Here is a 13471-nt window from a genome sequence, read left to right as displayed (position 1 = left end):
AATAAATTCATCAGGTGACAACATCTTTGACACAGCACCCAAAATCAACCTTTTTGGGTGGCTGATCAGCCTGTGTAAACAGGAATCTGCTGCCAAAAAACAATGAATACAGTATCTCACAAAAGTGAGCACACCCCTCACATTTTTGCAAATATTTTATTATTTTATATCTTTTCATGGTGCAACGCTGAAGATATGACACTTCGATACAATGTAAAGTAGTCAGTGTACAGCTTGTATAACAGTGTAAATTTGGTGTGCCCTCAAAATAACTCAACACACAGTGTCACAAACCAGCAGGTGTGAACCCACTGTGCCACATGTCCTACCTCCTCTAAGCAAAAATTCCCAATACTGCAGTATACAGTTTGATGAAGGACCAATCTTTGGTGGTGAAGCCCGCTGATAAAGGCGGCTCCATTGTGATTATGGATAAAGTTAAATATATACAAGAACCTGAACGCCAATTATCCAACACCACCACATATAAAAGATTGGACTATAACCCAGTATTTCGCATTAAAGCGAAAGTCATGGAATTGGCATCAGGTTATAAGATTCGTGGGGTTATTGACGACAAGTTATACGAATTTATGATTAACCATTCACCGGTGACACCTGTATTTTATCTTTTACCAAAGGTGCCAATTGTGGCCTCGGTCGACTCTGTACTGTCTCCTTTGGCAATTGTATTCGAGAAAGTCTTGACACCATTTTGTAAAAAATACTGAATCATTTTTGTTGGACACGTCCCACTTCCTGACTATCATTAAGGAGTTAATCAATATCCCGAATGATTGCTTGCTTGTAACGATAGATGTGGTGAGCCACTACACCTCTATAGAGCATTCTAAGGGGGTGGAGGCTACCACCTCCTTGTTGCAGTCGAGTGGTTATTCCAGTGAACAACAGTAATTTTGGGGGGATTTGTTACACTTAGTTCTCCATGAGAACTATTTCCTGTTTGGTGACCAATTTTATCCCAGAAAAGGTACCAAACTGAGGGCGAAACCCATATGCACCAAAAAATGGTGACTGTAATGACCGACGTCACGCACAGGGAGGAAAACAGGGAAAGCCCTGCCCAAGGGAGAGGGAAAGGTGGTAACCCCTAACTCACCTTGCGGCTGGCACCTGACTGCCCTGACGTCCCTAGACGGGTTCCTCACCCGTGCGGCGATCACGTGCCTAAACCCTGGCTTTCCCTGAAATGAGCCCTAGATAGTGAACGGGCCGGTGGGATCGCTAGTCCGCACCACTGCACTAAGAGGGAAACACCAGGGAGAGGACATACAAATACAGACAAACACATACACCCAGGTGGGCGACCACAGCAGTCCACAAAGGTCCAACAGGGATCCGGAGGGTAGCGTTCTGAATCAACAATCAGAGAACGCAGCGACACAGCTCCAGTGGGTCAGAATAGATGTCCAGGCAGGAAGCTCTATCTCTGGCAACCAGAGAAGTGTGAGAGAGGAATATAAGGAGGTTTGGGAGTGCTGGACAAGGGACAGCTGAGGAGAAGGAGCTACGGATCCCTGAGTGAGCCAAAAGGGTTTGCAAAGCAAACCCAGAAAGCTACCATAAGGAAAACAGCCCTATCTTAAATAGAGCGTGCAGCCAACCGCTGCGACTTCCTGACCCCGGGTATAACGGAGTCAGGCGTGGTTCTCGATACCCTCGTGACAGTGACTTATCAGTGAACTCCTGTCTACGGTTATTTAAGGCAAACTCAGCCAAAGATAAAAATGAAGACCACTCTTCCTGATTCTCGGAGACAAAACGCCTCAAATAAGTTTCCATATTCTGGTAAGTGCGCTCAGTTTGTCTGTTTGACTGAGGGTGGAAAGCCGAAGAGAAGGACAATTGAACTCCCAGATGAGTACAGAATGCCCTCCAGAACCTTGAAACAAATTGTGTCCCCCTATCAGACACCACATCCGAGGGAATGGCATGTAATTTCATGATGTTATCAATAAACACTTGAGCGAGAGTCTTGGCATTGGGCAAACCTGATAATGGTATAAAGTGTGCCATCTTACTGAAGTGGTCCACCACCACCAAAATCACTGTCTTTCCAGAAGAACTAGGCAAATCAGTAATGAAGTCCATGGACAAATGCATCCAGGGACGGGATGGGATGGACAAAGGAAGAAGAGATCCTGAAGGCCGAGTATGAGTCACCTTGGCACACGCACAGGTCTCATAGGCTGCCACATAACCCTCCACACCTTTGCATAAACCTGGCCACCAGAATCTCCGGGAAATAAGATCCACAGTGGATCTGCTCCCAGGGTGTCGCGCAAGGACAGTATCATGATGTTCCTTGAACACCTTGTGCCAAAGCCCAGAAGGAACAAACAACCTCCCTGGAGGACAGGAATCAGGTGCCTCACCTTGAGCTTCCAACATCTCAGCATCAAGTTCGGTATACAGGGCGTAAACCACCACCCCATCAGCCAAAATCGGAGCAGGATCCTCCGAATCCCCCCCCCCCAGGAAAGCTACGCGAAAAAGCATCCGCCTTGATGTTTTTGACCACAGGGCGATAAGTGACCACAGAATTTAATCTGCACTGTCAACAAATACTTCTAATTCAATATTTTCAGAGTCTAGCGCCACCATGGCAGGCAGGAGAAATTGTGTACTACCGGTAAAAGACAAAAATACCTTTTCCGACTCCCCACCCACACTACAAAGAGTAAGAGAACTAGACCCATTAGTTACAACCTTTTTTTTTTCCTTTTTCACCTTGAGGTTTAATATAAGGACATACGTTAATAAAATGTCCTTCTTTACCACAGAAGAAACAAAATCTTCTCTGAACCATGAAGTTCCTATTGCCAGGGCATGAAGAGACCTGGCTGTCCCAATTGCATAGGCTCATCACCAGACATGAGCTCGAGTGTCTCTGTACACCGAGGGACAGAAGAGACTGCTTTCCCATATGGTAGTGCGTCCTGCGTGAGGGTAACCTTGCACCTCTCTCTCAGGCGTCTATCAATCCGTATGGCTAGGGACATGGCCGCCTCCAAAGAATCAATGTTTTCGTGGAATGCCAGGGCGTCTTTTAGTTTCTCAGACAGCCCTTGACAGAATTGACTACGGCGTGCTGGGTCATTCCACTCCGAATCAGTCGCTCCTCTTCTAAGTTCAGAGCAGTATGACTCTGACAGATTCGTCCAGTGAAACCCGGTCTGGGTCATCATAAATAAGGCCCAGGGCTCTGAAAAATACATCCATCGATCGGAGGGATTCGAAACCGATCGGTAGAGAAAAGGCCCAGGACAGAGCATCACCTTTCAGCAGAGAAATAATAATCCCCACTCTTTGATTTTCATCCCCAGAGGAGAGCGGACGCAGTCAAAAATACAGTTTACAAGAATTTTTGAACCAAACAAAATTATTACTCCCCCCAGAAAACCTATCTGGGAGGGCGACTTTAGGTTGAAGGCTGCCCTGGTTCCGACTGACGGAATCAGATGCCTGAGAATTCTGAAACTGTGCAACTGAATTACGGAGGTCAGCTACCTCCAAAGATAAATGTATATACAAGAAACAGAACTGTATCACACATCCTCAATACTATGCTTTTATCTAACTGCTTCTCAGCATAATAAACATCGCTTCTCAGCGTAATTTATCGTATACCTACCCCTATGCTGCATGCTAACATGAGGCATTAGTATACAATTTGATCAAAAAGCATAGGCCCACTCACTGCGACAAGGTTGCCTCTTTGAATGGGACCCTATTCTAAATTTGCGAGTGCCGATGCCGCAGCACCGCCCCCGCTGTATGACAAAGTCACCCTGGCACTGAGCCCCACCGAACCACCAGGAAGGCACCAAAGCAACATGTGAACAGGTGTGGAACCAACCCAGGGGCGTAGCTAAAAGCTCATGGGCCCTGGTGCAAGAGTTCAGCTTGGGCCCCCGTCCCTCAGTGCTTGTTGGCAAGGGGCAGGGGAGCACATAGCCTTTCTGCTGCCTGAGGCAAACATTGAAAGGGCACCCCTCATGCCAAATACTTAACCTAACCCCTTACCTCCAGCCAGAGGGGTAACTTGGCCAGCATACACTTTCTATAATGCCAGTGTCTTATGTGGCACAAGGGTCTTTGGGCCCCCTCAGACTCCTAGGCCCGGTAGCGACTGCTACCTCTGCACCCCCTATAGCTACGCCCCTAAACCAACCCCATCACATACTCTCACCATGTGAACAGGTATGGAACTCACCCTATCACATACTCTCAGGTACTCCAACTGAGAGGTAGGAATATATACCCTTATGCAGACTCCTGCTAATTAAAAACACCTGGGCCGAATGAAGAGGAGTGCGGATACCAGAAGAGAAAAAAGCGTAGACTCTACAATACATGTATAACCAAGAAACAGAACTGGATCGCACATCCCCAATACTATGCTTTTATCTAACTGCTTCTCAGCATAATAAACATCGCTTCTCAGTGTAATTTATCATATACCTACCCCTATGCTGCATGCTAACATGAGGCATTAGTATACAATTTGATCAAAAAGGATAGGCCCACTCACCGTGACAAGGTTGCGTATTGAGGATGTGCGATCCAGTTCTGTTTCTTGTATTCATACCTCTAAAGATACGGTAATCCCTGCATGCGATCCACCAGGGCATTAACAGTATTCATATCTGCACACAGCAAGGAAAATAACGACGGTAGGGGTGGTTGATAATGTCACAGCAAGTGAGGGTAAGAGGAACACCAAGTAAACAAACAGCAACAGGTAAACAGACTAGGCCCCAAAGCTAGGGAGGAGGGAATGGTAACCTCCTAACAATCCCTGAGGCTCTCCCTGACTACTGAAAGTATGAGCAATGATGGTGAATGAACTCATACGCTGGAACCTAAGCCCTGCTGACACTGAAGCAAACCCTAACTTAGGGAGCGGGGAATCCAGTGTGAAGGGACCAGCGTTTCCCTGAGAACTAGAAGCAACACACGCACAAAGGGACTTAGCTTGAGACAAGCGGGAAGTAGAGGATCCACAAACAACCGCAAAGTCACCAGTAAGAGGCAGACTTAAATAGAGCCTCTTAAACAGCTAACGAGCAGAACCTGTGGAGAGGGTGGGATCCTGCCCACAACAACAAACAGAAGGGAAATGCAGAAAGACCTGTCAGATAGACTCAGGTGCTGCAAGTCTATCCGATCTTCTCAGATCTCTCACAGGGCAGGCAATGACAGGCATCAGGAACAGGAAGAGGTAACAGCCCAGATGGTTTGGTCCTAGAGACTTTATTCTGAGCACAGACGGTGCAGGCAAGACAAATAATCGTGCACATCCTTAAACAGTGTGGGCAACCAGTAGTGGCGAGACAAAAGTTCTGTGGTCTTGCGGATCTCTGGGTGACCAGCCAGTTTGGAGTTGTGCCCCCAAGCTAGAATATGCTTTCTCTTTTACCAGAACAAGAGCCACTGTGATCAAGCGAGCAGGATCTACAATGTACTGGGGCTCCTCCTGCTTGTTGGAGAAATAAAAATGACCGAGACTAAGACAGACTTCTTAGCCGGGCGAAAGTGAAGCTCAAAATCAAAACGGGAGAAGAAGAGTGCTCATCTGGCTTGGCGAGGTTCCAAACGCTGGGCCGTCTGCAGATATGTAAGGTTCTTGTGGTCGGTAAAGATTATCACTGGATGCTGGGCCCCCTCCAATAGATAACGCTACTCCTCTAAGGCAAGTTTTATGGCCATAAGCTCTCTGTCTTCTACACATTAGTTCCTCTCAGCAGGGGAGAGGAGCTTGGAGAAAAACCAACATGCAAACATCTTGCCCTTGGAAACTTTCTGTAGTAAAACAGCACCTGCTCCTATGGAGGAGGCATCTACTTCTAAAAAGAATTGTCAGGAGACATCAGGATGACGCAAAACAGGTGCACAAGCAAAGGACCTTTTTAATTGGACGAAGGCGGCCTCCGCCTCAGGAGTCCAGTCTCTGGCATTCACCCCTTTCTTAGTAAGAGCGGAGATGTAAGAGATGAAAAGTTCAGGATGAACTGACAATAGAAATTAGCAAATCCAAGGAAGCGCCGTATAACACAAAGACCCTGTGGGCAGGGCCAGTCCATTACTGCATTACATTTTTCAGGATCCATCTGCAACCCGGCATCCGAGAATATGTATCCGAGGAACGGTACGGTAGATTTTTCAAAAATGCACTTCTCGAGTTTGCCATAAAGTCGATTCTCTCTCAACCGCTGGAAAACCAAATGTGCATGCTTCTGGTGAGTGGTCAAATCTGGAGAATAGATCAGTACTGTATATCATCCAGGTGCACTATCACGCAGACATAGAGCAGGTCCCGGGAGATATAATTTACCAACTCCTGGAATATTGGGGGAGCATTGCACAGACGGTAGGGCATGATAAGATACTCGTAGCGTCCATCACGAGTGTTGAAAGCAGTCTTCCACTCATCGCCCTTTCGAATGCAAATAAGGTCGTATGCGCCACGCAGGTCGAATTTTGTGAAGACCTTAGCTCCCCGGATCCTGTCAAAGAGTTCAGAGAGGGTATCGATTCTTGACTGTTACCTTATTCAGACATCAATAGTCGATACAGGGCCATAAGGATCCATTTTTTTTCTGCACAAAGAAGAACCCGGCAGCCGGCTGGTGAAGAAGATTTTAAGATAAACCCCCTCTCGAGATTCTCCTTGATGTAATCAGACAATGCTTGGGTATCAGGAAGTCAGAGTGGGTAGACTCAACCATGAGGAGGAGTGGCACCATGCAGAATGTCAATCGGACAATCCTAAGGAAGATGAAGAGGCAGGGTCTCGCCCTCTTTCTTACTGAATACATCTGCAAAACTGGCATACTGCTGCAGAAGTTCAGGCAGGTCTACAGGTACTGTAGGCAAGAAAGCAGGTCGGACCTCTGATAAGCAGGTCGACTGGCAGGATGATCCCCAACACAGAATCTGACCGGAGTGCAGTGGCGTTGCGAGGGGGGTGCGGGGGGTGCGGGCCGCACCGGGTGACACCAGTCTGATGGGGTGTCACCCGCCGGCCGCCGGAGTTCTCCTAACTAACTTCCATAGAGGCAGGGAGGGGGCGGGGGGCTCTCTCCCTCCCCCTGTGCTGCTGCTGCCGCCGCTGCCTCCGCCAATGAGAAGAGGGATGGGAGGAGGAAGGGAGGGGCTGTGGCCACTGCGCCACCAATGAAGAAAACTGACCTGTAATACAAATACAGGAGGCGGGTGCCGGAATCAAATAGCCGGCACCCGACCTCTATGACAGTGAGCGGCACCTGAGGGGTTAACTGCCACTGATCGCAGCCCCCTATCATAGAGGTCGGGTGCCGGCTATTTCATTCCGGCACCCGCCTCCTGTATTTGTATTAACATTGAGTGCGCCCCCCCCCCAGTATAATAAACATTTTGTGCACCCCCCCCCCCCCCCCAGTATAATAAACATTGGTGGCGCAGTGGGAAGTGCCAATGAGGGTTAAAAAAATAAATAAAAAATGAACTCACCTCCTCCAATTGATTGCGCAGCTGCCGGTCTCCTGTTCTATCTTCAGGACCTGTGGTGACGTCACTGACCTAATCACATGGTCCATTACCATGGTGATGGATCATATGATGTACCATGTGATGACCACAGTGATGTCACCACAGGTCCTTTCACAGGTCCTGAAGATAGAACAGGAGACCGGCAGCTATGCGATCAATTGGAGGAGGTGAGTTAATTTTTATTTATTTTTTTAACCCTCATTGGCACTTCCCACTGCGCCACCAATGTATATTATACTGGGGGGGTGGCCGCACTCAATGTATATTATACTGGGGGGGGGGGGGGTGGCCGCACTCAATGTATATTATACTGGGGGGGGTGGCCGCACTCAATGTTTATTATACTGGGGGGGGGGCGCTCTCAATGTTTATTATACGGGGGGGGGGGCGCTCTCAATGTATATTATACTGGGGGGGTGGCCGCACTCAATGTTTATTATACTGGGGGCGGGGGCGCTCTCAATGTATATTATACTGGGGGGGTGGCCGCACTCAATGTTTATTATACTGGGAGGGTGCCGCACTCAATGTATATTATACTGGGGGGGGTGGCCGCACTCAATGTTTATTATACTGGGGGGGGCGCTCTCAATGTATATTATATTGGGGGGGTGGCCGCACTCAATGTATATTATACTGGGGGGGGGTGGCCGCACTCAATGTATATTATACTGGGGGGGTGGCCGCACTCAATGTTTATTATACTGGGGGGGCGCTCTCAATGTATATTATACTGGGGGGTGGCCGCACTCAATGTTTATTATACGGGGGGGGGGGCGCTCTCAATGTATATTATACTGGGGGGGTGGCCGCACTCAATGTTTATTATACTGGGGGCGGGGGAGCTCTCAATGTATATTATACTGGGGGGTGGCCGCACTCAATGTTTATTATACTGGGAGGGTGCCGCACTCAATGTATATTATACTGGGGGGGGTGGCCGCACTCAATGTTTATTATACTGGGGGGGGCGCTCTCAATGTATATTATATTGGGGGGGTGGCCGCACTCAATGTATATTATACTGGGGGGGGGGGGGGTGGCCGCACTCAATGTATATTATACTGGGGGGGTGGCCGCACTCAATGTTTATTATACTGGGGGGGGGCGCTCTCAATGTATATTATACTGGGGGGTGGCCGCACTCAATGTTTATTATACGGGGGGGGGCGCTCTCAATGTATATTATACTGGGGGGGTGGCCGCACTCAATGTTTATTATACTGGGGGCGGGGGCGCTCTCAATGTATATTATACTGGGGGGTGGCCGCACTCAATGTTTATTATACTGGGAGGGTGCCGCACTCAATGTATATTATACTGGGGGGGTGGCCGCACTCAATGTTTATTATACTGGGGGGGGCGCTCTCAATGTATATTATATTGGGGGGGTGGCCGCACTCAATGTTTATTATACTGGGGGGGGCGCTCTCAATGTATATTATACTGGGGGGGTGGCCGCACTCAATGTTTATTATACTGGGGGGGCGCTCTCAATGTATATTATATTGGGGGGGTGGCCGCACTCAATGTTTGATATACTGGAGGGGGGGCGCTCTCAATGTTTATTATACTGGGGGGGGGCGCTCTCAATGTATATTATACTGGGGGGGTGGCCGCACTCAATGTTTATTATACTGGCAGGCTGCCGCACTCAATGTATATTATACTGGGGGGGGGGGCGCTCTCAATGTATATTATACTGGGGGGTGGCCGCACTCAATGTTTATTATACTGGGGGGGGGGGGCGCTCTCAATGTATTATACTGGGGGATGGCCGCACTCAATGTTTATTATACTGGGGGGGGGGCGCTCTCAATGTATATTATACTGGGGGGGTGGCCGCACTCAATGTTTATTATACTGGGGGGGGCGCTTCTCAATGTATATTATACTGGGGGGGTGGCCGCACTCAATGTTTGATATACTGGGGGGGGCGCTCTCAATGTTTATTATACTGGGGGGGGGCGCTCTCAATGTATATTATACTGGGGGGGGTGGCCGCACTCAATGTTTATTATACTGTGGGGGGGGGCGCTCTCAATGTATATTATACTGGGGGGGGGCGCTCTCAATGTTTGATATACTGGGGGGACGCTCTCAATGTTTGATATACTGGGGGGGGCGCTCTCAATGTTTATTATACTGGGGGGGGCGCTCTCAATGTTTATTATACTGGGGGGCGCACTCAATGTTTATTATACTGGGGGGGTGCTCTCAATGTTTATTATACTGGGGGGGCGCACTCAATGTTTATTATACTGGGGGGCGCTCTCAATGTTTATTATACAGGGGGGGCGCACTCAATGTTTATTATATTGACCTTCTACTAAGCATTCATAATGCTATTATTTTCCCTGATAACCATGTTCTAAGGGAAAATAACACAGTGAATAGACTTTCATCTTGGCAACCAAGCGTGAAAATCGCACCCCATCCGCACTTGCTTGCGGATACAATGCGATTTTCACGCAGCCCCATTAACTTCTATGGGGTCTGCGTTGCATGAAAACGCACAACATAAAGCATGTTGCGATTTTCATGCAGCGCACAAGTGATGCGTGAAAATCACCGCTCATGTGCACAGCCCCATAGAAGTGAATGGGTCCGGATTCAGTGCGGGTGCAATGCATTCACCTCACGCATTGCACCCGCGCAGAAATCTCACCCATGTGAAAGGGGCCTAAGGGTGAATAGGACAAGGGTTCCAGCCCCTAAGGGGGCTAATAGTAAGTGAAAATAAAACACAAACACTAAGGCTACTTTCACACTTGCGGCAGTGTGATCCGGCGGGCAGTTCCGTTGTCAGAACTGCCCGCCGGATCCGCCGATCTTGATGTGACTGAAAGCATTTATGAGATGCATCCGGATGCGGATCCATCTCACAAATGCATTGCAAGAATGAATCCATGTCTCCGCTTGTCATGCAGACAGACGGATCCATCTTGTATCTTTTTACACATTTTTACCGGCATGCGCAGACCGGAAGGACGGATCCTGCATTCCGGTATTTTGAATGCCGGATCAGGCACTAATACGTTCCTATGGGAAAAAATGCCGGATCCGGCGTTCAGGCAAGTCTTCAGTTTTTTTCGCCGGAGATAAAACCGTAGCATGCTGCGGTTTTATCTTTTGCCTGATCAGTCAAAATGACTGAACTGAAGACATCCTGATGCATCCTGGACGGATTACTCCATTCAGAATGCACGGGGATATGACGGATCAGTTCTTTTCCGGTATTGAGCCCCTGTGACGGAACTCTATGCCGAAAAAGAAAAACGCTACTGTGAAAGTACTCTAAAATATTAAGTTTAAATCCCCCCTTTCCCAATCTTACATATAAAAAATATATACAATAAACATATTACATAGCGCTGCGTCCGAAAAGTCCAAACTATTAAATTATTAAAAAATATCTCCTATGCGGTGAGCAATCGCCATTTTTTAGTCACCTTGTCACCCCAAAAAATAGGATAGGACTGCTCTATTATGGGCCGAACGTTTCATAAAATGCGAAATGCACGTGGCTTTTTTGCTTGGTATCGAGTATCGCAATACTTTTTTATGGTGATGAAAGCGAATCAAAATTTTGCTATTGAAACAACCCTACGCCGATCTGATCGGCGTAGGGTTGTCACGATACCAAAATTTTCATTCGGTTTTGATTTGGCGACTAAAAATGTAATTTGGCTCCTAAATTTTTCAGTTCAGGAGCCAATGGCTACTAGGTATTTTTTATAGTCTGGAGCCCTGCTATCAGAGGCCGGCGCAGGCGGCGCGATGACGTCATCGCGCCGCCTAAGCCCTGAGCCGTACACAGCGCGGGACACAGGCCAGAAGAGGCCTGCATCGCATCGCTGCCGAAGAGGTAAGTGTTTTTTTTTTTTTCTGTACAATACTGATGGCTAGTGGCACATGTTAGGAGAGGCCCTATGGCTAGTAGCACATGATAGGGGGGCCCTATGGCTACTGGCACATGATAGGGGGGGCCGCCTATGGCTACTGGCACATGATAGGGGGGCCCTATGGCTACTGGCACATGATAGGGGGGCCCTATGGCTACTGGCACATGATAGGGGGCCCTATGGCTACTGGCACATGATAGAGGGGCCCTATGGCTACTGGCACATGATAGAGGGGCCCTATGGCTACTGGCACATGATAGAGGGGCCCTATGGCTACTGGCACATGATAGGGGGGGCGCCTATGGCTACTGGCACATGTTGATGGGGGGCTTAGGCTACTGGCACATGATTAAGGGGCATCTATGACGGCACATTTCACTGGCACATTATTGGGGGACATCTATGGGGGCACTTCTTACTGGCACATTATTGGTGGTACTATAGGGGCATCTACTGAGGCCACAAAGAACGGTTATTTTATATGGGGGCTCTGTATAGGGGCATTTTATACTGGGACACATTGTGTTGGGTACTATGGGGAAGGGGGAGAGGACTACTACGGGGCACTGAGAAGGGGTATTTTATGCTTACAAATTATGGGGGACACTGAGGGCATCTACTGGCGCACTATATATCGGGCATTTTATACTGGTACATTATGGGGGCACTAGGGGGGAGAGGAGCACTATGGGGGCATTTACTGGGGTCACTATATAGGGGTATTTTATACTGGCACATTATGGGGGCACTATAGGGGTATTTTATACTGGCACATTATGGGGGCACTATGGGGACATTAGCTCAACTGGGGACATTACAGGGGGGTATTTTTTGCACTGACACATTATAAGGAGAATTATTTCTACTGGGGGGGGGGGGCATTATGGTGGGCGTTATTACTCCCCATGGTATGACCCCCTAGTAGCAGCACCAGCCTCTCCCTGCTCTGCTATCCCTCTGCCCCTTCTCCAAATACTTATGAAATCTTTCTCATTAGGATAAAACACATCATCAGCTCCGCCGAGCCCCCGGCCAATGTGGAAGTGGCGTCCGAGATCCCCAAGGGCCAAGTAACTGTGAGTGTTCATGTGAAATATGTTTGTTATATACATATAGCCTACACTGTCAGGTGTCACCCAGGGGGGGTGACACCATTTTCTACCGCACCGGGTGACACCAGCCCTAGCAACGCCACTGCCGGAGTGCCAGTCCAGAATTGGAGTGTGCTGACACAGCCTGGGAAGACCAAGGATAACCAGATTCATAGACGCTGGCAGAACATAGAGTGAGATCATCTCTGAATGCAGAACCCCTATTTGCAATTTAAGGGGCATAGTAACAGAAAGCACAGGTTCAAAAAGTGGCAGTCCACTGACAGAGTCCTTTCCAGATGTATGGTAGGAAGCCGGTACTGATGAATGGACCAGAGCTTGCTGAATGAAGTTAACAACTGACTCAGAGTCCAAGAATGCAGGCACAGACAGTGTGACTCCCTTGTGAGAGAGAGTCACCGGAACTGAAAGTTTCGGAGAGGACTTCTCCTTGTCTAGGACCACCTCTCCAACTGATCCTAGACTTTGGCGTTTTACGCACAAAGTGGGCCTTGCCTCCACAATACAGACACAGGTTCTTTGCTTTGCGGCGTAAACATTCCTGGACAGACAATCAAAGGCGCTCTATTTGCATGGGCTCTTCAGATGGGGTCAACACTAGAGGAAGAACCGGCCTCTGGAAGGATGGAGCCAAACAAGGTGGTTTTCTGGTGCATGCAACCTCCTTAGAATGTTCCCTGAAACGCATATCTATCCTTGTAGCTAAGGTGATCAGGTCATTCAAAGTAGACGGAGGGTCGTGACCAGCTAATTTATCCTTAATCCAGTCAGAAAGGACCTCCCAGAACGCCACCAGTTGAGCCTCATTGTTCCATGCAAGTTTGGCCGCCAGGATACGAAACTGGATGGTGTACTGACCCACAGACGAGGAACTCTGTCGTAGACACAGCAGAGCTGATG

At 48.5% G+C, this 13471-nt stretch overlaps 1 long non-coding RNA gene across 1 annotated transcript in view; it reads right to left on the bottom strand.

The window, feature by feature from the left end:
* LOC122940725 overlaps positions 1-4666 on the bottom strand; it is a 58276-nt gene extending 53610 nt beyond the window's left edge. The window contains exon 1 of the long non-coding RNA XR_006390382.1: positions 4556-4666. This is a non-coding gene — a long non-coding RNA (uncharacterized LOC122940725). The remainder of the gene's footprint in view (positions 1-4555) is intronic.
* Positions 4667-13471: the final 8805 nt, after the last annotated feature.

The sequence above is a fragment of the Bufo gargarizans genome, chromosome 6 (genome assembly GCF_014858855.1).
Source record: "Bufo gargarizans isolate SCDJY-AF-19 chromosome 6, ASM1485885v1, whole genome shotgun sequence".
Classification (NCBI taxonomy): domain Eukaryota; kingdom Metazoa; phylum Chordata; class Amphibia; order Anura; family Bufonidae; genus Bufo; species Bufo gargarizans.
The sequence above is the reverse complement of the archived record's forward strand: the minus strand, read 5'-3'. Positions and strand labels throughout refer to the sequence as shown.